The 24,997-nt window shown below is 40.8% G+C and overlaps 1 protein-coding gene across 2 annotated transcripts in view; it reads left to right on the top strand.

The window, feature by feature from the left end:
- Positions 1-24,997, top strand: part of LOC108041495 (unconventional myosin-VIIa) — a 1,185,777-nt gene that overhangs the window by 693,299 nt on the left and 467,481 nt on the right. The window lies entirely within an intron of this gene.

Genomic DNA, 24,997 nt, shown 5'->3' with positions numbered 1-24,997 from the left:
ACCTTGAATTGGTAGAGAGGTCTGCCTGGGACCGTGAAAGCTGTTTTGTCGCGGGATGATTCCTCTAAAGGCACCTGCCAATAAGGATACTTTAGATCCAGGCTTGAAATATACTCGGCTCTTGGATCTTAGGATCCCACTGATTTGGGGAAGTGGGTAAGCATCTTCTTCGGTGAAGTTGTTAACTTTCCTACAGTCCAAACAAATCCTTACTTTGCCAGGCTTGGTTACCATAACGATAGGGGAAGACCATGAACTCTCGGATTCTTCTATCACTCCCAATGCTATCATTCGGTCTATTTCGGCGTACATGGCTTTTTCGACGGCGGGCGAGACGGGGAAATGGCGTTGCTTAATTGGTTTAGCTGTTCCCACATCAATCGTATGCGATATCAGGTTGGTCTTACCGAGCCCTTCTTGCTTAAAGGAGGGAAACAATTTATTACATTAGCTAGTTTGGTTCGATCGCTCTCAAAAATCTATGCTGATCAAACTCCGGTTTATTGTTACTTTGCGACGATTCTAGTTCCGATATGGTTAAGCTTTTAGGAAGCAAATCATACAGCCTCCAGAAATCGATGCACAGATATAAATCCTGCTTCACCGTAGTATTCTTTTTACTGCCGTATTCTATTTCGACTTTCAAATGGCCCAGTATTTGCTGCGATCTTCCGTCCGCGGTGGTAGCATGTCCTTTTATAACTTTATAATCACCGCTAGCTTTTATCTCCTTCGCTAGCATCCCACCAACACAACTAATCGAAGCTCCAGAGTCTAATAAGCCATAGACAGTGCGATTCAACACTTGAACTGGCAAAAATGGGCGAGGATCCGTTTGCCCTGCTGGAAGTGAATTAATGTACTGGACGCCAATGTTGCATATCTTTATGTTCTCCCAATACGCTTTTATCCGACGGGAGCTTCGGGATTGACGTCTATCTAATTCTGTGTTCCGAGATATCTTATTTCTTCAAGTCCGATATTTTACTATGAAGTAAAGAATTTACAGCCGGTCTTTGTTCATCTGGTGTGGTGATTGTTGCAACCTTAGCTGCTTCCTCAATTAGTCGGTCATTGTTGATTGACTCCGAACGGCACTCGAGGGTTTCTGTTTGACAAGCGACCTCGACGTGCCCGGTTTTGAGTTTTTTGAGCACTTGCTACAACTAGGTTTATAGGTATACGCGGCTCCACAGCCGTAACAAAATATTTTTCTTTCGGACACGCAGTCCTGATACCTGTGTCCTTCCTTGTGGTAATTCCAACATGCCACTGCAAGCCTTGAAACATCCATTTCATTCTCAGATTCCGTTTTATGAAAACTTTCTTGGGTTTCAGCAAACTCCAAGACATCACGCTTAAATGGAGTGCTTCGAATGTAACCCTGGCATCGCTTAGCATCAGCCAAAAAAACTTCGCGTCTTCGACAAATTTCTCTTAAGTCTGAAACTGTTTTAATTTCCAAAATCAGGATCTCATGCCTGATTTCAGTACGTAAATTGTTCTTAAGGACTTTAACCAACTTGTCCGGCGTCCACGGTTGTTCTAGCTGATCGATTAAATCGGATATGTTGTCGTAAAAGCAATCGAAAGTTTCATTCGGCTTTTGTTTTGTATTTCTGATTAACTCCTCAATATCCCCATCGTCTCTGTTTAGTCTGAACTGCAGACGTAGAGCTGAACAGAAATTATCCCAACGGACTTCACCATGAGCTTTATGATAACGCCAATAGAACTCATTGGCTTTTCCTTCAAACAGAACTGATGCGTTCTTACAGAGAACGGAAAAATTATTTCCTAAAGTTAGAGCTTCCACTCTGTAAATAAAACAAGAGAGAACGCTATAGTCGAGTGCCTCGACTATTAGATACCCGTTACTCAGCTAAACAACTTAATATAAATATGCCTTCTTGTAATAAATTGACTAGAAATATTAAACATATGTACATACTTATATTGGCTAAACACATACATTCTTAAATAGAATTATGTATATTAAAGTCTAAATGTTTGCACAACACGAGTAACGGGTATAGAGAATAGCTTTCTTTGAAGTTCTTTAGTTCGGTATTGACAAATGAAAACCATCGCAATTTCCTTTAATAGAAATCCTTATCGAGAATTAACGTTGACTCTGTTGAGCACCTTGGCCAGCTGTTCCAAAGTCATCCGTTAGATGGCGCTATTGTATTGCGCCATCTTCCCCAAGACATTGGTACCACGGGCCATGAAAGGCGGAAATGTATGTAATGGGTTTTTGGACGTTAGAGTGGACGTGGCAAACTTTCATTAGGCCAATCGATGGGTATTGAAGAAACAAATACATATCAATTAAAATTTTCATAATAGCATCAAAACCGTGGCCACAGCTTGTGGCTTGTGGGCGTCAGAGAGGGCGTGGCACCATTTTGAATCAAACTTCCTAAAATCTACATGCAAAATGCCAATCTTCTAGCTTTTATAGTTTCCGAGATATCAGCGTTCATACGGACAGACAGACAGACAGACAGACGGACAGACAGACAGACAGACGGACATGGCTAGATCGACTCGGCTAGTGATCCTGAACAAGAATATATATACTTTATAGGGTCGGAAACGCTTCCTTCTACCTGTTACATACTTTTGCACGAATACAATATACCCTTTTACTCTACGAGTAACGGGTATAATTATCAAGTGGTACTCCTCCTCCGGAATATTTGATCTTCAATCCATTCAGAATGAGGACTACTTTATCAGGGCGGCTTAATAAATCAGACGCGAAACTTTGTTGCGAAGCAGGTGAAACAGAAGTCATTCTGACTTCCCCTAAATTATAATCAGTTTCTCTACTCGCGGCCCTATTACTAACGTTTCTAATAGGCTGCTGAGAAGAGTGACCTTGGCTATTATTGGCCATAGGGTTTTGCGTTGCTATTACTCTGGTCATGATATCCAAAACAGAACTTTGGATTAGTTCCGATAAAGTCGCTAGTAACCTGCATTCCATTGCCAATAAGGTAATAGTATTAGCATTAATAACGCTTGTATTGATGTTGCCGCTGCTGTTGGTACTTGCATTAAGTCCTGACGTGGAAGCTGTGTTGTCCGTAACTTCTCTTTCAATATTCTCGACAGCTCGACGGTTCCTTGAGTGACTGCTAGTTTGCCGCTCCGCATCGTCGGTGGCCTTTGGGACTGTAGGCCTACAGGCATTTCTGCACACCGGACACAGTTTGCATTTCTTCTAGTGACCCTCTATGCATCTCTTATGAAACTCATGTTGACAAGCTGTTCTATAAACATCGGCAACGCTAATCTCGCCTTTGCATATAGGACAGAGTAAGTTTGGGCTGTTCTCAGCGTCTCTTTCCGGAGATTGGTCTAACCCAATTTTTTTTTTTTTTTTTTGTTAAACTTTGTTTTTATTTATTGAATCTTTTCTTAATTAAATTTTACTAACAGTATCCTAAGACTGTATTCTGGTTGCGCGTCCCTCAAGTCGGTCGCTGGGTGGGTAAATCATTGCGACGAAGGCGTGATTGGTTGATCAACCTTGTAAGACCTCTCGCCAGGTGGTTAGGGTGCAACGATAGCTTGGTAAAGTACTTTTCCTTCTGTTCTGCGATCACTTCTTTGAGTGGTAGAATGTTTAAGTCGCGATGTATGTTTTCGTTGCGAACGTACCACGGTGCCCCGGTGATTGTTCTCAAGATCTTCGACTAAGCTCGCTGGACTAGGTCAATATTGCTATTGCTGGCATTCCCCCATAACTGAGAGCCGTACATCCATATAGGTTTTAGTACCGAGTTATAAAGCAGGACTTTATATTCAAGACTAAGGGGAGACCGAGCGTTGATAAGTCAATGAAGGCTACAGGCTTTTAGCTTTAGGTGTGTTCTTTTGGCTTCAATGTGCCGGCGCCATGTGAGTCTGCTGTCGAGGTGTAATCCTAGATATGTCACCTTGTTTGCTTGCGGGATTAGAGTATGGTTTAACATGAGCGGCGGGCAGTTTTGCCTGTTCAGGGTGAACGTAACGTGCTTGCATTTTTGTTCGTTCACTTTAATTCGCCAGTCTGATAGCCACTTTTCAACATCGACCAGATGAAGAGCTAGCTGCGCAATTGCTTGCATCGGGCATTTTGAGCGGCTGAGAATGGCTGTATCATCAGCAAACGTAGATGTTGTTAGTCGTGTGCTTGTTGGGATGTCTGCTGTAAAGAGGACATATAATGTTGGCCCAAGCACGCTTCCTTGAGGAACTCCAGCTCCAATAGTGAAATCGTCAGTTATAGCAGTGTTGCATCGAACAACAAATTTTCTGTCGTAAAGGTAAGACTCTAAAAGCTTATGGGTGTTGTAGGGGAGCATTGTCTTGATCTTGCACATTAGACCTTCTGGTACAGTACTCTCGTTTTTCGAACGCGTTCCGAATTTCTGATGATATCCGGTTGACCTGCTCAATTGTTCCGTGCTTTTCACGAAACCCAAATTGATGTGACGGAATTCCTTCCTGGATTCTTAGGTATGTGTTTATCCGAGTCAATACGCATTTTTCAAAGAGTTTAGATAAGCATGAGAGTAGGCTTATAGGTCTATACGACGTGGGAATTGTGTGGTCTTTTCCCGGCTTTGCTATCATTATTATAATCGACTTTTTCCATCTCACTGGAAAGTGGCCAAGTTTTGCGATGGCATTAAAAACCTGGGTGATAGTGCAAACGGCGCAATATGGGAGCTCAATGATCATTTTGGGAGTTATGAGGTCGCAGCCCGGGGATTTTTTCGGATTCAGCTGATATTTGATGATGTTAACGATTTCGTTTGGGCGAAACTCAATTGGCTCATGTTGAAGCTGAGGCTCATATGGTAAAGTCGGCAAAGTGAACTCACTAGTGGCAGGATTTGGTTGGAAGATATTTTTAAGGTGGTTGGCAAACGTGCTGGCTCTGTCTGCATCGCTGCGCTCCCAGCCGCCTGTGGGATTTCTAATAGGCATCACTGTTACTTTCGGTGAGCTAAGAGTTGGGTGAGCTCTCCATAGTGAGTGTTTTGTACTAGATGTTGACAATTGCTCTATGTAGCGTCGGTGGACATATGCTTCTTCTCGCTGTAAAGCTTTAGTGAGTTGACGTGATGCATGTTTTAAGCGTTGCCTAGCAGATGGCGATCTGTGGAGTTGCCACTCTTGACGTAAGCGTCGCTTTTCGAGGACGAACTGTTCTATTTGTAGATTTGTCTTTTTTTGGTTGCTTTGTGTACTTGTAGTTTGGGGTGTTGAAACTCGAGCTGCAGAGACGAGTACAGACTCCAGTGTATTAACAAATCTGTCTACGTTGGCTTCATCGTTGAGATGAGGACTTAGCTCAATGTGTGAGCTAATGTATTTCTTGTACTTAACCCAATTGGTTTTCTGTGATGTCAATTAAAGCGATTGCTCCAATGCGCCTGGATGTCTGAGTAGAATAACCAGGACAGGCGAGTGATCAGATGAATGATCCGAGAGGCATTCGGCGCTTATCAGATTTTTAGGAATGTTTTTGGTAATTGCAAAGTCTATTAAATCGGGTAGTTTCCTTGGGTCTTCCGGCCAGTATGTTGGTCTGCCAGGAGAAACATAGTCCAGCTTGTTTCTGGCTTTTATAACTGCATTATAGAGCTGTTTTCCTTTTGGAGTCACGAGACGTGATCCCCAGTGTGTGTGCTTGGCGTTGTAGTCCCCTGCTGCTATGAAGTGGTCTCCTAGTGAGTTGAAAAACTGCATAAACTTATCTTCGGCTATAGTGAAGCGAGGGGGGCAGTATACGGCGGCTAGTGTAAGTTGGTTGCCAGTATTTATTTGTATATTTATAGATGTGGCCTGTAGGTAATTTTTAGCAAATTTGTTATGATAGTGGTGCTTAATACGGCTTCTGATTAGAATTCCAGTCCCACCATGTGCTTCACCATCTGGATGATTTGTTCCGTTGAATGAATAACCACGTAGTTGAAAATTTTAAGGTGTGTTTCTGAAAGCAGCATTACGTCGATATTGTTGTCGAGTAGGAATTGAGCTAACTCAAGTTTATGCTGTGAGACGCCGTTAGCGTTCCACGTAGATATCCTTAGGGAAGTCATTATTTGGATTGTTGTGAAACCAGCATTTGAATCAATAGATTTTGGTTTCGCATTAGATCTTGCATATTTGTGCGCATAAACGACATAAACTCCGTAAGGCTTTGTTGCAGGCTGTATATCATATCTTCAAAGTTGCTTTTTGACTGCTCCGGGAATTGTTCCTGCTGAGCCGTGTTCGGTTCTTGGTATGCTGATTGCAGAAATGAGCTTTTGGAGACAGGGTTAGCCAGTCCTGATTTTAAAGCGCTTGCGTAAGTCACATTTTTATCAGAGTTTAAGGGTCCTAGTGAGGATCTGGCTGCAGTCGAGAAGAAGACTTCAGGGTTTGATCTGGAAGCTGTCATCTGTTTATTTTGGGTGCGGGCGGCAGTTCCTCTCTGGTGGATGCGACTTTTCAGCTCCTTATAAACAGGGCAGCCTCTGTAGTTAGCAGTGTGATTGCCACCGCAGTTGCCGCACTTTTTCGAGTTGCAGTCATCTTTGCTCGCTGGGCAGTGTGCGGAGTCATGAAGATCTCCACAAACTACACACACCGGGCGCAGTTTACAGTATGACCTTGTATGGACATATTCTTGGCAGTTCGCACATTGTACCGGTCCATTGCGTTTGTGAGGTTCCTCAACTGTAATTCTGCGGTGCAGCAGGAACTGAAGATTGTAAATGGGGTGCACTTCGTATTTCTTTAGGGGCTTACTTTCTGGTTCGAGCTCAACCTTAAAGAGTGGCTGCGGCTTTCTATCCCCGTTAAGGATGTTTGAGACTGTTTTAGCGTTAAATCCCTTCTCTTGAAGCGCCTTTGTTATCTTTGCAGGCGTTACGTCGGACTCTATGCCCTTAAGTACGACTTTCAGGCCCTTGCTACTTTTTAGCTGATACGTGTAAAAGTTCTTTTTATTTTTGGAAAGATATTTCGATAATACTCTGTAATTATCTTATGACTTCATTTGAATCTTTGTTTCTTGGATGTTCCCCTTTACTAGAGGTATTATGTGAAGGTTATCCTTTCCAATAAGCTCGATAATTTTGTTGACAAGAACATTTGAACTTTTTTCTCGAATATAAATAGGCGGAGGTTTTGGCTTCCTTTTCTCGACTTCAGTGGATTCGTCCGCCTCAACGTCATAGGCGTCTTCCGAGATTTTAAATCGATTTGAGTTCATGGGCGTTTCTATTCCAGCTAGGCTAGCATTGTTAGGGGTTATTTTGCGTTGAGAATTTAGAGGGCTCATCTTCCTTTTGATTTGGATGTAGCGATCCATACCAGTCTGCACAGCCGGCTTAGCACATTCATTGGTTTTGTTCTGTTTTTCGGGCAGCGCAGCGGCAGACGTATTAATATTTGCGCTGCTAGATGATGATGTCATTAAACGCGCAGTCGATACGGTTGCAGTTGTTGTTATAGTTAAAGTTGACGTTGTTAAAGAAATTGCGGTGCTAGTTACTGCTGATTACAGAAAGCGTCTTTTCGCGTTATAGTAGATTTATTAAAACGGTCACTGCACTTTTGTGATTTTATTGAATACTTTTTCCCGGAGCACAATAAATACACGTCTGCATGCGACGACTTGACTTCAAAAGACTTTTCTAGCGAAATAAAAATAATCCAACAAATATCCGGCAACAGTTAACCAACTGCTCCAAAAATCGACAACAAAAAACTAAAAAAAACGTGATATTGCGATAAAGGAAAATTTAAATTTGTTTACCGAACTGATTGCTTGATGTCACACGAATCGAAGGGAATTTCACTTGGTACTATCCTTAGAAATGAAAGAAAATTTGAAAAATAAAATAAAAGGAAATTTTTCCCAGGCGCAATGCCATGGCTTAAAGGAAGGAGCCGCTACTATACTTATGTCGGTATCGGAAAGTGGCTTGTTTGAAACAAATCTCACATGTATTCCAGATCCCGATTGAAATTATAGTGCCTCTTGTGAACAAATAAATAATTGTCACAAGCTACTTCCGGATGTGTCATTTCTCTCAAGTACTGTCAGCATTTTCCGTTTAGCTTAGCTTGTGATTTTATTTACCTTTAAAGTTTTTTAGTTCAATGACCTGGTATTTCAAACCGGGACAGAAACCGACCTAAGTTGGTGTTTGTTATTTTTACCATGTCACCTCTGCTAAATTGAGGAAAGTTTCATTGTTAATTCTTGATTTGCGGTCAAAAAAATATAATACTGATAATTACATAGTTTTGAATTCCAAGAAAATTCAAATGTACAACAAAAACTTTTAAGATTACAGGAGAGTTAAAATTGAAGGAAATTGAAAAGGAAACAAGAGTCGAATTGGTTTATCCATGAGTCTTAATGAGTGATTTCACTAAGGTCCCACACGTTGGGCGCCACTTTTGATATTAATTATAATTAATTATCACTGTAACGTGCAACGTCCGAATGAATGGCTAGTTTTCGAAAGAATCTGCGATGGCGTGGCACGCTGTAGATCCGGCACTAGCTCGTCGGCTTTGGGGGTGAAGGTCTTGCTCTCACAGATTCAGTTACGATGTACACATTATTATTAATATCCTAAGAAATTGAGCGTGCTTGCGACATTGAAGGGAGCTAGTAATATAAATCGGAAGAACGATAAACCAAATTCAAAAAAAAAAATATAGCATATAAAGTAATAAAAGGGAAGTAACTATTTACGTAGCCGCTGGTGTAATTGCGCCCGCTTATCGCCCACCCTACCTAGGACACCTGCCGCTAGGGCATGGCTCTGGTGACCCCTTCTTCCTTACGACCGTGAAATCATCAGCTCAGTTCAGCAACACGTTTCTTTTAAGCTTCCATTTTAATTACAAAATTTAAATTCATAATAATATTAGAGAAAATATAGTAAATAAGGTTTATAATAAAAAATATAGAGTACGATCACAATATAAGCAAGAATAATATATGGTATTAAATATATGTTCTTAAATAGTTATAAATATATAGTTATAATTTTTTTTTTTAAATACTAGAATATGATTATTTTATTAATTTCATTATCAGTTGTCTTCATATGTGATATTTCAAATTTGATATTTTTTTGTATAGAATTTACGAGATTTAACACTAATTTAATATTTGAATTTCTAATAAAATATATTATTATTATATTATTTCTTTATTTGCTTTTGCAATTGATAGATGTCAAACAAATCTCGCAAAAAAAAAAACTAAATAAAAGTTTCAACCATTGCGTCGGATTCCACTTGAATATAAAATGTAAATTAAATCAATGACAACTCACTCAGTTTTCCATCGGCGAAAGATCGATCTTCCGTTCAACGAATATGCTGAAAATTAAATAGGCGCTTCATACCTCCATATGAGTTAAATACTTTTACTTTCTTGGCGAGAACAAACGATTGAAAGAAAACTTTTTGATTATTTTCCGAATATCTACTTCGCGACTTTCTCTATCTCACAAACAAAATATTGTAACGGCCAGAATTGGCCGCACAATTTAAATATCTAATATCTAATCAATATAACATTAAATAAGAATAAGTTAAAACATAAGCACGATAGTTTAATGGCTCCTCTCTAGGCAGTGGGAGGGATAGAGACAATAAGTATGTCGTTACAAGTGCGCAGTAGCAAAGGAAGCGAAGGAAGCGAAGCAAGCGAAGTAGAAGTAGAAGCAGCGAGAATCAAGCCGGAGATGCAATGGAAATTTCCACCGAACACGTGAGGATCACCAGAGAGCGAGAGAGAGAGCATCGGAGCAGAAGAGCGATATTACGCGACGGCAGCATCGGAGCAGAAGAGCGAGAGCGAGCTTACGCCAGAGTCACCAGCAATACTCGATCATGCGGACTTTGGCAGAAAAACCGAAGCAGCGAGTAAGATGGAATGCCAAAGAACTTGGCTGCATGAGTTCTGGAAAAGTCGAAGTTCTGGACTGCGAATAGGAGAGTCGAGTTCTGGATGGTGAACGAGAAAGTCGAGTGCGGGAGTAGACTTGGGATTTTTTAACTTCGCGACCCGTAACATTGCGGTTGTACCACGTGCACCAGCCGAGCCAGGACCTGCAGCCACACCCTCCAACGGACACCAACACCACGCTTGCCGGGATCCGCTGAGTCTGTCTGAGTGAGTAGCGTTAAGACAAGGAGTGCGGTATAGGCAGGGAAAATCATTCACATGTAGAAACAGCATCTTATTACTAAAAATAAAAACAAAACCCTGTACACGAAACGATCCCACGTGCTTAACTAGTATTTCCGTGCCTCCAGTGTATTCGCCACAGCCGACCAAACCCACCCCAAAGTTCAACCTACCCGATCCTCACGTGCATTTTCGGTGACTGCTGCAAGGGGCCCAGCCTCCGCTCCCGAATGGTACGATCACCCGCTCCCCGCTTGCTTCGCAGCCACTAGGGCGGAAAGCCTCGGTTGAGACAAGTTGCCAGGCGCACAGCCGCTGCTCCCGGAAACGTACCCTCACCCGATCCTCACGTGCATTTTCGGTGACTGCTGCAAGGCGCCCAGCCTCCGCTCCCGAATGGTACGATCACCCGCTCTACGCTTGCTTCGCAGCCGCTAGGGCGGAAAGCCTCGGTTGAGACAAGTTGCCCAGCACTGCTAGTGGCAACCAGCCTCAGTTGCTTTTCCCAATTCCCCAAGCGGAGACCCTTTTGCGCAGGAAACTCTAACGCGAGCCGATAACCATCACCTTCAGTCGGCCCGCTCTCTACCCAAATTTGCGAGTCCTCAAATCTTATAAATTTTCTGTAAGCGACCCTGGCCGGACTGAGACATATGCCAGCCAGGATAACTACTTTACAATATTTATTTCATGCACAAAATGGTTAACTGTTGCTGGCTCTTGCTGCTTTCCTAGTTTTCCGGGGCTAGCCGAGCGTCAGTGGCGTAAAGGGTTAAGTCCAAGTGGCCAGGTCGCGGCTCTAGCGATGACGACGAAAACCGGGGACTCCAATCAGCTCCTCTTAGCGTGCGGTGTTTCTCAACCGATGCGCGAGTTAACTTAAGTAGGTTCTTCAAATAATGTCCCGGGGTATAACCCGACCAAATAAATTAATTGTAGTTGATTATTTCGAGTTGAAAATCAGAATGAATTCTTTATTTTATAATTCTTTGTTCAAAGCTTAGTGTTTACTTACAATGTGCTGACCTAGCGGAATGGATTTGTAATTGGACCGGATGCATATATGGGGCTTGGACTCAGCAGTGGCCGCGGTGTTTGTTTGGTTGGCAACTTAGTTGCCAATAAAATGTTTGGTTTCCGGCCGCTTGTCAACCGGTGGGGTTTAGGTGGGGACCGCCGAGGGAAAGTGCTGATGCGGTAACTCCTCCCCCCTCAGACTGAACCACCGACCATAGTGGAGCGATGGTTGGTGTAAAAGTGACAGGTGGAGTAATGGTTGGTGCGAAATTAGCAGGTGGGGCGACTGGTGTGAAAATGGTCGTTCGCTTGGAAAAACAAGCCACGGCCAATACTATTATTAGTATCACAGACAACATGGTGTATGTCGTTGTCGTGTGTATTGTTGCTCCCGTTTGTATCCTATTGATCCGTAATTTCGTTTCCAGATCTTCCATTTTCAGCTCATGGATTCTCAATTCTTGGATTGTTCTGTTCTTCTTCATGGTTGGAATTTGTGGTTTCTCTAGTTTTAGTTTTGCGAGTCCGGCATGACTCGTTTCACAATCCGCTTCCTTTCCGCTAATCAGACTTTTAAGACATTCTTCATTAATTTGATTTACAATCTTATCATTCTTACAAATATACAAATTCCTTATCTTCTGACATTTATCTTTATAATATTACATTTCGTCTTTATTGTTTACTACATATTCTGGTGCAATTATGAATTCTGTTTTATTCATTGGTAAGGGTACCATTCTCTGTAAGTAGTACTTCCCTTTTTTAAACATTGGTAATCTTATCGAGAAAATTATATCTGTGTTATTCATAATTGTTCTTAGCTCCAAAAACTCATACATATGTTCCTCTGATACGATCTGTATTCCTTGCTCCTCCAACTCTTTTATGCATTTAGCTGTTTCTTGTTTATCATAAATAAATTTTGAGATTAGCCCAATCTTTGCTAATAATAAACTTTCGGCTAATTCATTCAAATTTAGCCCTAGCATATCTATTGTTATCGCAATTCTATCGATATATTCTATCCTATAAATCCTCTTGTCTTCCTCTAAGAACGTCTTGCTGATTCCATTTTTGTAATTATTAATAAATGTTGTCACTCGACTTTGCTCATCGTTTATATATTTCGTCAAGTTCTTAAACATTATCGTGATTTTAGCTCCTGTCCTCTCTTGTGAATTCAAATTCTCCTTCAATCTCCTTTCCTCTTCTTGCATTTTTCTTATCTCTTCTTCTAGCCTTTCTTCCGCGTCTAAGTTCCCTGTTATGGATTTAACTACAGATCCTAATCCATTGATTAGTCCCCTTGCTTTCCTCTTCCTGGGGCATATTGCCTCTAATCTGTTCCTGATCATCTGTAATTTGTTTTGCAAAACCTTAACAAGGTCCCTTGTTTCCGCATCTTCAACTACTTCTGTGAGTGTTCGTTCTAACTGTTCTATTGCCTCTTGATATTCTTGTAATTTTACTATGTGTACTAATGTTTTATGAGTTTGAATTATCTTCGCAGCGCCTAGATTTATTTGCGCTAGTGGTTCTTCTCCTAGCAATGGCCGGATCTCGAGTTTTCTTTCTGCGGCCATGCTCCTTGACCACCTGTAATTATTGTTCATTTGGTTTGGTTAGTCTCCTGATTTTTTCTTTATGGATTTTTTGTGGTTTAGTAGAGGTTAGTGTGAGACCGTTGTCTTCCATCACCTTGTGCTTTGAAAAACGAGGAGATAATTTATCCCTCCTGTTTTCTTTCCTAAATATAATGTCTCCTGGTTGTACTGTGTCCGGGCTTTGCCTGTCCACATTCGCCGCCTCTATTCTTTTGTTCTTTTCTTGCTCAACCTTTTCTTTAATTCTTGGATAAAGCTCTGCTTGAAACGCATTAATCTTCTGTAAATAATCGTGTTCGTTGGTAAAAGACACGTTATTTAGGAAGTTATGCGTTCTCCCTGTGAAGAACTCCTGCGGTGTTAGTTTCGTCGCTGAATGAATGGCATTATTAAAGTTATAAATGCCTCATCCAGGACTTCCTCATGCTTGATTTCAAGTTTCTTTTTCCTTTTTGTCTCATTTATAAATCTATATATTTCTGTGATCGTCGAGTGCAGTATCTCGACTGTAGAATTGCTCGATGATTACTGGAAGGATGTCGTGTGTAGCTCTAATTCGTACTTCCTACAAAAGTCCTTGAACAAGTTTGAAGAGAATTCTACTCCTTGGTCACAGACTATCTTTTTAGGCACCCCGAATAAGGCCATTAAACTTTTTACTGCCTTAACTATATTTACGCTTTCTTTTGCTAGGATTGTTAGTCCCCAAGCGTATCTAGAGAACTTGTCAATTATGGTTAGCACACTTTTCTTGTTTACGAAATACAAGTCAATGTGCACTATTTCCATAGGTCTCTGGTGTCTCTGTAAGGCTGTATTTGATCTTGTTTGGTTTCCTATCGTACTTCTGTATTTGACAACTGTCACAATTATTAATTGTTTGGGTAATTGCCTGTTTCATGTGTACGAAAAACACCCTCCTTTTCAGGTGTGCTAATGTTTCATCTATTCCCCTATGATTCGACCTTTCATGGTAGTCTTTGATGACCCGTTCCTGTTCACTCTTTTCCGTTATATCCGGCAACAAAACTGTACATCTTATTGCCCTATATAACTTACTATAAGCGAAATACTTGCAATATGCTTATTGGATTGTTATCACCAAGTTGTCTGGTATCAGGAGTGCTACCGTTCTTTTAGGTTTCAGGATTTCTTTTAACTTCCGGCCAACTGTTTCCTCATCAAAATTGTTATCTGTCCAAATTATTCTCAACTTATTCCTGAACGGAATTTGTTTCTGTATTCCCGCTACTCTACCTTCCTGTACGACCACCTGGATGTTATACTCGTTTAGTGGTTTTTCCGATATAGGGAATCCCAACTAGAGTCTCTCCATTGGTCGCCATCTCTGAGGCATCCTCCAGTACATTGAGCTCTGGTTTAATTCTGTTCAGTGCGTCAGCCACTACATTCAGAGAACCCTTCTTATATACGATCTCGTAATCGTACTCCAACATTTGGAGTCTCCATCTCACAAGTTTGGAATCAGGTTCCTTGACGCTCATTAGCCATGTTATTGGCCTATGGTCAGTGACTATCTTGAACTTTGTGCCGAATACGTAATGTCTAAAATGCTTAATCGCCCATATAATGGCGAGCATTTCCTTTTCTATTGTGTCATAGTTCACTTCTGATCCTGCTAGCGTATGCTATTGGTCTGTCCGTTCCCAAATTTCCCTGGGATAGGACGGCGCCAATAGCATAATTGCTTGCATCTGTGGTGAGTATGAAAGGTTTATCGAAGTCAGGAAACTGCAAGATTGGATCATTGCACAGTAAGGTCTTGCATACCTCAAATGCGTCTTTGTATTCTTGGTCTATCTGCACAGCCTTTTTCCCTTTCAACTGTTTTGTCAAAGGCTTTCTTATAGCCGCGAAATCTCTTATGAACTTCCTATAGTACCCCAACAGACCTAGGAACGATTTTATCTGCTTCCCAGTCTTGGGAATCTCGAATCTTTTTATTGGTTCGATCCTTCCTGGTTTCGGTCTGATCCCTTGTTGGGTTACTACATGTCCTAAGTATTCTACCTCTTTCCTTAAAAACTCTGTCTTGTCCAGTTGTAACTTGAAGTTTGCCTCCGCAAGTTTCTTGAAGACTTTTTCCAAATCCGTTACGTTTTCTTGTAGGGATGTCGAGTACACCATGATATATCCATATATATAAGACAACATTTTCCTAGCAACTCTCCGAAAATATTGTTCATTAACCTTTGAAAGGTTGCTGGGGCATTATTTAGCCCGAACGGCATTCGGTCATACTCAAAGTGTCCCCCTTCCGCCGAGAAAGCAGTTTTCGGAATGTCTTCTTCTTTCACTTCGATCTTGTGATATCCACTCGCCAGATCTAAAGTTGAGAAGTATTTGGCCCTACCCAAGCTGTCCAATACGTCATTGATTAGTGGTAGTGGGTATCTATCTTTAATTACCTTCTCGTTAAGTTTCCTATAGTCTACCACTATTCTCCATTTTGTCTCCCCAGAGGCATCCTTCTTCTTGGGTACTAGCCAAACCGGCGCACTCCAAGGAGAATGGCTATGTCTAATAATCTTCTGATCCAATAGCTTTTCTAGCTGTCTTCTCACCTCCTGTCTTTCCTTGAATGCATACCTGCACGGCCTAGCGTACACCGGTATGTCGTTATTCGTTCTAATTTGGTGTTTGACCGCATTAGTGAATGACAAATGGTCACCCTCTTTATGGAATACTTTCGGGAATTTTTACAAATTCGTTGCAGCTCATTAAGCTCCTCGCTATTTAAGTGTTCTGTTCTGATCTTATCAAATGGTATCTTCCTATTTTCATTATCTGTCTCTTCTATATTGTTGAGCTCGAAATGATTGTCAGTTTCGAATTCGACAACTTCTAATGGTTCTTCTAGAAATAATTCCTGATCCTCTTCCGCATAGTTCGTTATCTCGACCAGGCTCTTTCCAGCCACTGCCCTATAGATTCCTTCTGAAATGATCAAATCCTCTTTTACTATTGTTTTGTTTAGCAAGGAATCTCCATCGGGTACACATACCGGAATAGAAATAACTGCTTTTGTCCCTGCTTCTATTGAGTGAACCTCGCTGGCTCTATACTTATTGGAATGTATCTGAAATTCTGTGTCCGCCGTGCGAAACCAACCCTTCTCAAAATCGATCACGGCTTTTATTTGTTACAGCAAGTCTATACCAATTAATCCCTCGAAAAACTGATGAAATCTGAAGAGCGATAATCTCATTTTTCCTACTCCTCCGAATTCTTTGAACATTGGTACATGTGCTTCCTGCAAAATCGTGTGCGATTGAGTAATTGTCTTAATGGCTATCGGGTCATGCAGCTCTTTCACATGCTGTGGTTGAACTAATTCGGGACGAATGAAAGAATAAGTGGATCCTGTATCGATTAGTAATTTTATTGTTTTGTGTGGGGTAATTCTGATCATTACATATGGTAGGGTGGAGTGGCCCCTCCTTGCTCCTAAATATCCTGTTGGTTGCTCGAGGCTGATTGCAAAAAATTTGCCTCATCCTCTTGGATATTATGCAGTTGACCGTTCATTGACTGCCTATTTCCCTCTCTCTCTGAATTATTGGCCGAATTGTATGACCGCTTGGAGTTGATCGAATTATTCGACTGTCTCGAATTATTCGAGTTATATGATGTCCCGAATAATTTGAATTCCTACACATTCTCGATTGTCCACTACCTCCATCTCCAGCTGCGTGGATCGCTAACTGACCTTCCCTTGGCCTGCTGTTGTTATAGCTGTTGCCATACCACTGCCTGTCGCGATTTTGGCCATAATTCCATTTCGTGTTCCTGTTGAGGTAATTACGGTACGGTCTAACATATTTAGGGGCTTCTGTCTGATTAATGTTATCTGTTCTGAATGGATTGCCTATTATTGGATATAGCAATCCAAATCCTGGCAATCCATTCATGGTGCGCATTGAAAATGGCATCTGAAACTGTGGTTGGGTATTTGCAGCCCACCGATACTGCGACCAAGGGCCCGTCTGTGCCTCCGGCCCTGGGTTGCCCCGTTTTCCAAACCCCTATTAACTCTTCTCCCTGCAGGCTATTTCATAAGCCTTTGCTATGTTCGGTACCCCCATGTTTTAAATAGTAACGCCTTTAAGGCCGAAACAAAGGCGTTTAAAGCCATATCCTCATACCACTTGATCTTCTCGCTTCTCTTAAGGGTCATAACCTTTGTATACAGTGCTTCTAATTCTAACTTCCTCTCCTTAATATGGGTCAGCTCCATAATAAGGTCCTGTTCGGATCTCTTATCCTTGAAATGTGTAACTAGTACCTTCTTAATATGATCCCAATTGAGTTCTGATTCGTCTAAGTGAGAGGGCTTTTACCCCTACATTCGATCTTTCCTCTCCTTTGATCAGGCCTAATACCTGCTCCACTGCTCCTATAAAACCATCTAATTTACCAGAGTCTCCTTCGTATTTTGGAATAATTTCCACCAGGTCTATTACCTTGATGGCCTGTAATACACTCGTTGTTGCTACTGGCGTTGCCATTCTTTTTTCTGTCATTCCAACTCCTGAACTAGCTGTTGTAGTAATTTTCTTGGCTGTTTTTATTTTCTTCCTGTCTACCTCCTTTCTGAGTTTATTTTTTTCTTTAAAAATTCTTACTTCTTAAATATGTATGGTATTTATGTTACTTATAATTTCCTTGATTGTCTACCTCTTCTCTGAGGTTGTTTCAAATTCTTACTTAATAAGTATGGTATGTATGTATAGCTGCTTAAAGTTAATTTACTTAAGAATGTGTATCTCCGTGTGAGTTAGTTATTTTTTTTTTGTCGTGTTCTTCTGTAATTTGTGTTTTTGGCATCGAGTTTCCGTGTTGAAATGGAGTTCTGTGAATTAATTTGAATAAGTAATTTGTCTCATACTTGGATAAAATAGTAAAATGGATCGTAATAATTTTTATTTGTTTATATTTTTTTCATTTTCATTTTTTATTTGCATTTCTTTTGTTTTCTTTTTGCCTGCCTTTCCTTAATTTTCTCACCTTGCATGCTGAAGCTAGTTGAACTCTGTGCGATACAGCTTCACAACCATTTGCGGACAGTCATTGCTCTATGGGTGCCACTTTCTAATTGTTTACGATCCCCCATGCTAAGCATTGCCCTGTGCATTACAGTTCGCTGCCTAATACGTGTGCATGGACCTTAACAATTTATTTATTTCTTTATTTCCAACTTGTTGCAGCCATCCCATGCTAAGCTTCGCCCTGTGTATTACAGTTCGTCGCCTAATACATGTGAATGAGTCTTGATAATACTTCTTATTTTTTCTGTCTTTGATCCGATCGAGCCAATTTCTCCTTTCTGACATAACTTGACCCACTGTACTAGGTTGCCTTCTGCCGCCACTCGGCTCGACGACGAACTATTCACAACGTCTCCGACCGCCGACGACGAACACAATCTTTAGTCTTCCAAGCCGCTCGGTGTGCATCGAACCAACGACAACGGCAACCGTTTGCCGCCTCGACGGCAACCGTCCGCTTGGTCAAACCGCTCTGCGCAGCACCGAACACTCGGCACCCCCGACCGTCTACCGGCGCCGCCCGACGCTCTCTTGTCATACCGATCCATTGCCAACCGCAACTATTTGTCGAGCCGCCGGCAACCGACCGCTCGATCGCCCTGCTCGACACAACCTCGAGCCGTCCACCGACGTCAGACATCGGCAATTTATTTTAACCAAATTAAAAAATCTCGCACTTGATTCCCATTACTTTTTGATCTTTACCGCCTATCTTCGAATATTAGCATCGTTATTTTCACCTTAACACACTGTGCACAATTCTTGTTACATTTCCTCTTTTTCCTTCTCTAAACGTGGCTCGACCTTTTTATGTTTTATTTTATTAATTATTTTACTCTTGCACTTTAATTCTTTCTCCATTTAATTATTTTATATTTTCCTTTCTATATCATTTTTGATTTATTTATTTATAATTTATTATTTCACTCCATTTCACATTTCACTCTACTCACTCTTATTATAATTAATTATAGTGTTGCAAATTCCTGTCATCCTCCGCCGTCACAGATCCTTCCTTGAGTTCCTTGGGTAGAATCTGTCCTTTAGCCGGAAGTCTACCGACTGCGCCAGTTAACTTAAGTAGGTTCTTCAAATAAAGTCCCGGGGTATAACCCGACCAAATAAATTAATTGTAGTTGATTGTTTCGAGTTGAAAATCATAATGAATTCTTTATTTTATAATTCTTTGTTCAAAGCTTAGTGTTTACGTACCAGCCGTTTCCAGCCGCTTGTCAACCGGTGGCGTTTAGGTGGGGACCGCCGAGGGGAAGTGCTGAGGCGGTAACTGTGTTTGGTTTCTAGCTGCTTGTCAACCGGAGGGGCTTAGGTGGGGGACCGCCGAGGGAAAGTGCTGAGGCGGTAACTCGCGCTTCCTCTGGCGGCGTTCCTCTCCTGGGCACTTCTTCGGCGGACGCCTCTTACGGATGCTTCACCGCTAAGGCTGCCCCTCCGGCAGGATTCTTCACTGGCAAAGCTGCTCCTACGTGCATTCTGCGAAACAGCCGATCCTCTTGATGATGCTTCACCGCTGTGACTGCCTCTCCGGCAGGGATGCTTCTGCGGCAAGGCTACTACCACGTGCGCTTTGCGGGACGGCGCTCCTCTTGTGGATGACCCTGAGATACGGCTGATCCTCCGGTAGGGCTGCTCCTTAACTTACTTAACTTATCTCCGCAATTTTTCTATATTTCCCGGCTGTGATACACGTGTGATGTCACTGAATTAAATAGATTACTGAATAAGTGCATCTGCACTCAATGACGACTTGGTTTGAATAGACCGAGTCTAGGATAGCGTGGCCTAATTGAGGCCGCCGGCGGAAATGTTTCACGGCTGAGTCGAGCTTTCCAAAGACACCCTGACCTTCGATGAATTGCCATTCTCATTTTTATTACTCCGATAACTTGCACCAAAGATACGCAACGAAACTCGGCTAGCAGATCCAGAGAAGAAGTATACTTCTAGGATAAACTAAAACGGCCTATTCAGTCGCCATTACAATGGATAGTGCTGAGAAGAATCTTTCGCTCCCCCTGGCATATGCCCCATAGCTATTTCTGCTGATTCTCTCCAACTTACGTATTTATCTTCCTCACCTATATATTCCCTGCCATTTAATACATTTTATATTGGGTTCTTCCTTCTTTGATAATGTTTGTTCTGTGTTGAGGGATTGCCCTCTAGCCTTTTATCGTCGTTTTATGTCGTTGTTGGTTTTTTTTTGTTGATTTTATTTTTAATTCATTTCTTTTTAATATTATTTTTCATTATTTAAACTTTTGGAAACTTAAATAATCTTAAATGTTTTGGAGCAGTGAAAGGCTGTAGTGAGGAAGGGTAGCTTTTTCTATTTTCGCAACACAATAAACCTTTTCTTCCTTTTCCATTTAATCGCCAATCGAAAAATTATGTATTGCAAACACGTGTATTGCAAAGTGGTCTCCATTTCCCATTAATTTAAGGATCTCATGTATTGTTGCATATTTACTTCGAAGTCCTCCTGTACTTAAAGAACACGCTGATAATTACGTAACACCACTAACCATACAACATATAGACTGGTCATTTCATACAACGAATTTGGTCACAAAATTTTTCACTCGGGGAGCCCCAGTGCTGGAATCGGCAGGCCAGGACACTTCGTGTGCCTTCGGGTTTTTTCGCTCTCGTTCTAATTCTTATTTTGACGCTCGCGCTCGAGTTCGGTCGTTCAGTCGCAGAGACGCGCATTTTGAAGAAGGTTGGCCTGGGCTTGAATTGGGCTTTGTATGTATGCGTGTTCATGCATTCTCATACAGGGGTGCATGTGTGCGATCATTTCATTTCGATGCAGCAAGAATATTTTGTCTTTTGCTACTTTTCAGACTTGGTACCCTAACAATATGGGCGTATTCACTATTGGGTTAATGATAAAAATAAGAATATTATATGTTATAGTATATTTTTAATATTTCAGCATATATTTCATCTTGGTTTACAAATTCAAATCAGTGGTAGCAAAAAAATATTTTGCATATATGTATGTATTCCAATTAATAGAAATCAATCTACTGAGATAGGAACAGGGCACATCGCAGTCGGTGTCTGCGCTTAGTGGTTCAGAAAACTTCAAACCAAATCAGCTTTGGTTGTTGTTCTACGAGCGTATGGTGCCTGCATAGCCTACCGACGATTGAATTTTAGGGGTGGGTACAGAAACAAGAACGTTTTTTAGGACACTTGTTTTGAATGATATGTTTAATGAGTTTTGGTTGATTTTTTTTTTGATTCGCAGTGTAATTTTGTTTAATGTTGTTATTTAATGATCTAGTTATATATATTTTTATGTTTGCTTATTCTTGAAAGTCGCCGCTTGAATTAGTTACCGATAAATATACATATGTACATATAATAATTTTATAGTTTTAATCTTGGAAAATAACAAATTGTTTATCCACTATAAAGTACAGACAAAAAAAATTTGAAGTGATTTTCTTAAATTTATATTACTATTTTAAATCAAGAAGTAAACTTTTAATGATTTTTAATATAAAAAAAAATTATAAAATTAATTATCATTAAACATAACATTCAAAACAAGTGTCCTAAAAACGTTCTTGTTTCTGTACCCACCCCTAAAATTCAATCGTCGGTAGGCTATGCAGGCACCATACGCTCGTAGAACAACAACCAAAGCTGATTTGGTTTGAAGTTTTCTGAACCACTAAGCGCAGACACCGACTGCGATGTGCCCTGTTCCTATCTCAGTAGATTGATTTCTATTAATTGGAATACATACATATATGCAAAATATTTTTTTGCTACCACTGATTTGAATTTGTAAACCAAGATGAAATATATGCTGAAATATTAAAAATATACTATAACATATAATATTCTTATTTTTATCATTAACCCAATAGTGAATACGCCCATATTGTTAGGGTACCAAGTCTGAAAAGTAGCAAAAGACAAAATATTCTTGCTGCATCGAAATGAAATGATCGCACACATGCACCCCTGTATGAGAATGCATGAACACGCATACATACAAAGCCCAATTCAAGCCCAGGCCAACCTTCTTCAAAATGCGCGTCTCTGCGACTGAACGACCGAACTCGAGCGCGAGCGTCAAAATAAGAATTAGAACGAGAGCGAAAAAACCCGAAGGCACACGAAGTGTCGGGGCCTGCCGATTCCAGCACTGGGGCTCCCCGAGTGAAAAATTTTGTGACCAAATTCGTTGTATGAAATGACCAGTCTATATGTTGTATGGTTAGTGGTAACACTTAGGGAAGAATCCTGTTCGTAGCAAGATATCTTGACACACCACTGGGTCGACGGCGGCTCCGCAGACCTATGGACTCTCTGCCGTAAAAGACACGGGCGTCCCCCATAATTACACATCCTAATTTACATATGACCTGCTGTGACCATACCTGATTTGTCAAAGATTGGAGCAACCGCAACCCGCTGAGAATGTAGTTGAAGATATACGAAAACAAGGTCCATCTTTGTAAGGCGTGTTCAAAAAAAAAATTTTTTTTTTATGCTTTGCTATTTATTTATTGAATCTTCTCCTTTCGGATACTAACAATAAGTGTATCAAATCTTATAGTAATCTAACTAACAGTCAGGCCCTTTGAATTATTGCTGGGTTGGAAGGTCGTTGCGTTAAAGGCGGGTTCTGCTGGAAACCCGAGTACAGCCTCTTGCGAGATGATTTGGGTGCACGGAGATTTTTTCTTTGAAGGTCTTTTGTTTGTCTCCGAGGTCTCTGTGGGTGTTTTGGTTGCGAATATACTATAGTGCCCCAGTGATAGTCCTCAGGATTATCGATTGATGTTGCTGTGTTGCACCTTACTGCGAAGACTCCGTTGTAGAGATACGTTTTGTTCTTATGCATGAGGCGATCGAACCAGACTCGATCGAAAGCTTCAGATACATCGAGGAATATTGTCATTTTTGGTGTTATTAGGTCACCGCGGAGCCTTTTTCAGTTACAGATCCCCGATCAGTTTCGAGATCTCCTTAGGTTGAAACAATGTTGGTAAGGATATAGTTTCAGCTAACTGATGAGTTTCCATCGGAGTGACTGTTTCGATTAGAGAGCTCAGTTTTGGGTGAGCCCTCCACAGAGGATGTTTTGTGCTGGTTGGCGAAAGTTTTCCGATGTACGCATTTTCAGCGACTTTTTCATCGGTGGAGCAGTCGATGTCCGCTTCGATGTTGAGCTGCGGGGTTAGTTCGATGTGGGAACTTACATACTTTTTATATTTTAACCAGTTTGTTCTGTGCGATGTCAGTCTGTCAGTCTGATCTGTAGTTTCTGGGCATTGAAGAAGAGTTATAAGCACTGGCGAATGGTCAGATGAAAGTACCGAAAGCGCTTTGGCGCTTATTATATTGCGTGGAATGCTTTTTGTCACCGCAAAATCTATTAAGTCTGGGACTTTTCTGGGGTCTGCTGGCCAGTATGTGGGGTTACCTGGCAAAACATAATCTATAATTTGTTGCTCAGTTTTATAATTGCATTTTATAATTGCCTTTGGGAGTCACGAGTCGAGATCCCCAATGAGTATGTTTGGCATTATAGTCTTCTGCTGCTATAAAGCGATCTCCAAGTACGTTGTAAAAATCCATGAATTCAGAAATTAGAAAGCGGAAGGTGTCCGCTAACTGACTGCACTTTGATAGGTGTGGCCTGCAAGTAATTAATTGCAAACCGTTGGTGAAAGTGGTGTTTGATGCGTTCCCTGATTAGGATGCCGGTTCCGCCGAGGGCCTTACCATCTGGATGATCTGTGCGGTAGTAGTCATATTTGTTTGTGAGGTAGGTCTCTATCAGAAACATAATGTCGATATGATTTTCATTCAGGAACTGTGTTATTTCAAGTTTGTGCCGGAAACGCCACTGGCGTTCCACGTGGTTATTTGTAGATTTGCCATCAATTATTTGGACTGTTGCAATGACCTCTAACATCATTTTCTGATTTTGAACCAGTGTTTGCATGGTCGTTTTCATGAAGGTCTTAAAATTCCAACAAAGTATGATTGTTGCATAGTAACCATCATAGCTTTTGGTGTGCTTTGTGACGGTCCTGGGACCTGCTGGTGTGGGTTTTCCGTTTCTGTTCGAAGGGCATCGGCGTATGAGAATCCCTTCTGGGTATTTAGCTGACCAAAAGAGGATCTTGCAGCCGTCACGAAAAATACTTTCGAGTAAGTTTTGAGTGCTTACACTTAAAAAAACAAATCGGGAGATTAAATTGGTGACTACACTGATTTTTTTGATTTTTTTTTATTCGCAGTGCAATTTTGCTTAATGTTGTTATTTACTGATCTAGTTGTATATATTTGATGTATGCTTATTCTTGAAAGTGGCCGCTCTGATTAGTTACCGATAAATATACATACATACATCTAATAATTGTATAATTTTAATCTTCGAAAAAAACAATTTGTTTAATTGTAATAGTACAAACAAAAAAATTCGAAGTGATTTTCTGAAATTTGTATTACTATTTTAAGTCAAGAAGTAAGCTTTTAATGATTTTTAATATATTTAAATTTTAATCGAAAACTAAGACAATATAAAAGTTTATTTATCCAATTTTGTTATTGGTAGGATATCATTATAAAATGAATAATTTTCGTATGCTATGTTCTTTTCGAGCGGCGAAACAGCTTTTCTTGTTTCTGTCCGCCCTAAAATTCAATCGTCGGTAGGGTATGCTGGCACCATCCGCTCGCAGAACAACAACCAAAGGTGATTTGGTTTGAAGTTTTCTCAACCACTAAGCGCAGACATCGACTGCGATATGCCCTGTTCCTATCTCAGTAGATTGATTTCTATTAATTGGAACACAAAAAGATATGCCAAACATTTTACTGCCACCACTGATTTGAATTTGTAAACCAAAATGAAAATTTTGATGAAATATTAAAAAATATACTATAACATATAATATTCTTATTTTTATCATTAACCCAATAGTGAATACGCCCATATTGTTAGGGTTCACATTATGAAAAGTAGCAAAAGACAAAATATTCTTGCCGCAACGTATTGAAATAAACGCACACATGCACCCCTATATGAGAATGCATGAACACGC

The sequence above is a fragment of the Drosophila rhopaloa genome, unplaced genomic scaffold, assembly GCF_018152115.1.
Source record: "Drosophila rhopaloa isolate 14029-0021.01 unplaced genomic scaffold, ASM1815211v1 contig_190, whole genome shotgun sequence".
NCBI classification, from domain to species: Eukaryota; Metazoa; Arthropoda; class Insecta; order Diptera; family Drosophilidae; genus Drosophila; species Drosophila rhopaloa.
This window is presented reverse-complemented; position numbering and strand designations above follow the sequence as displayed.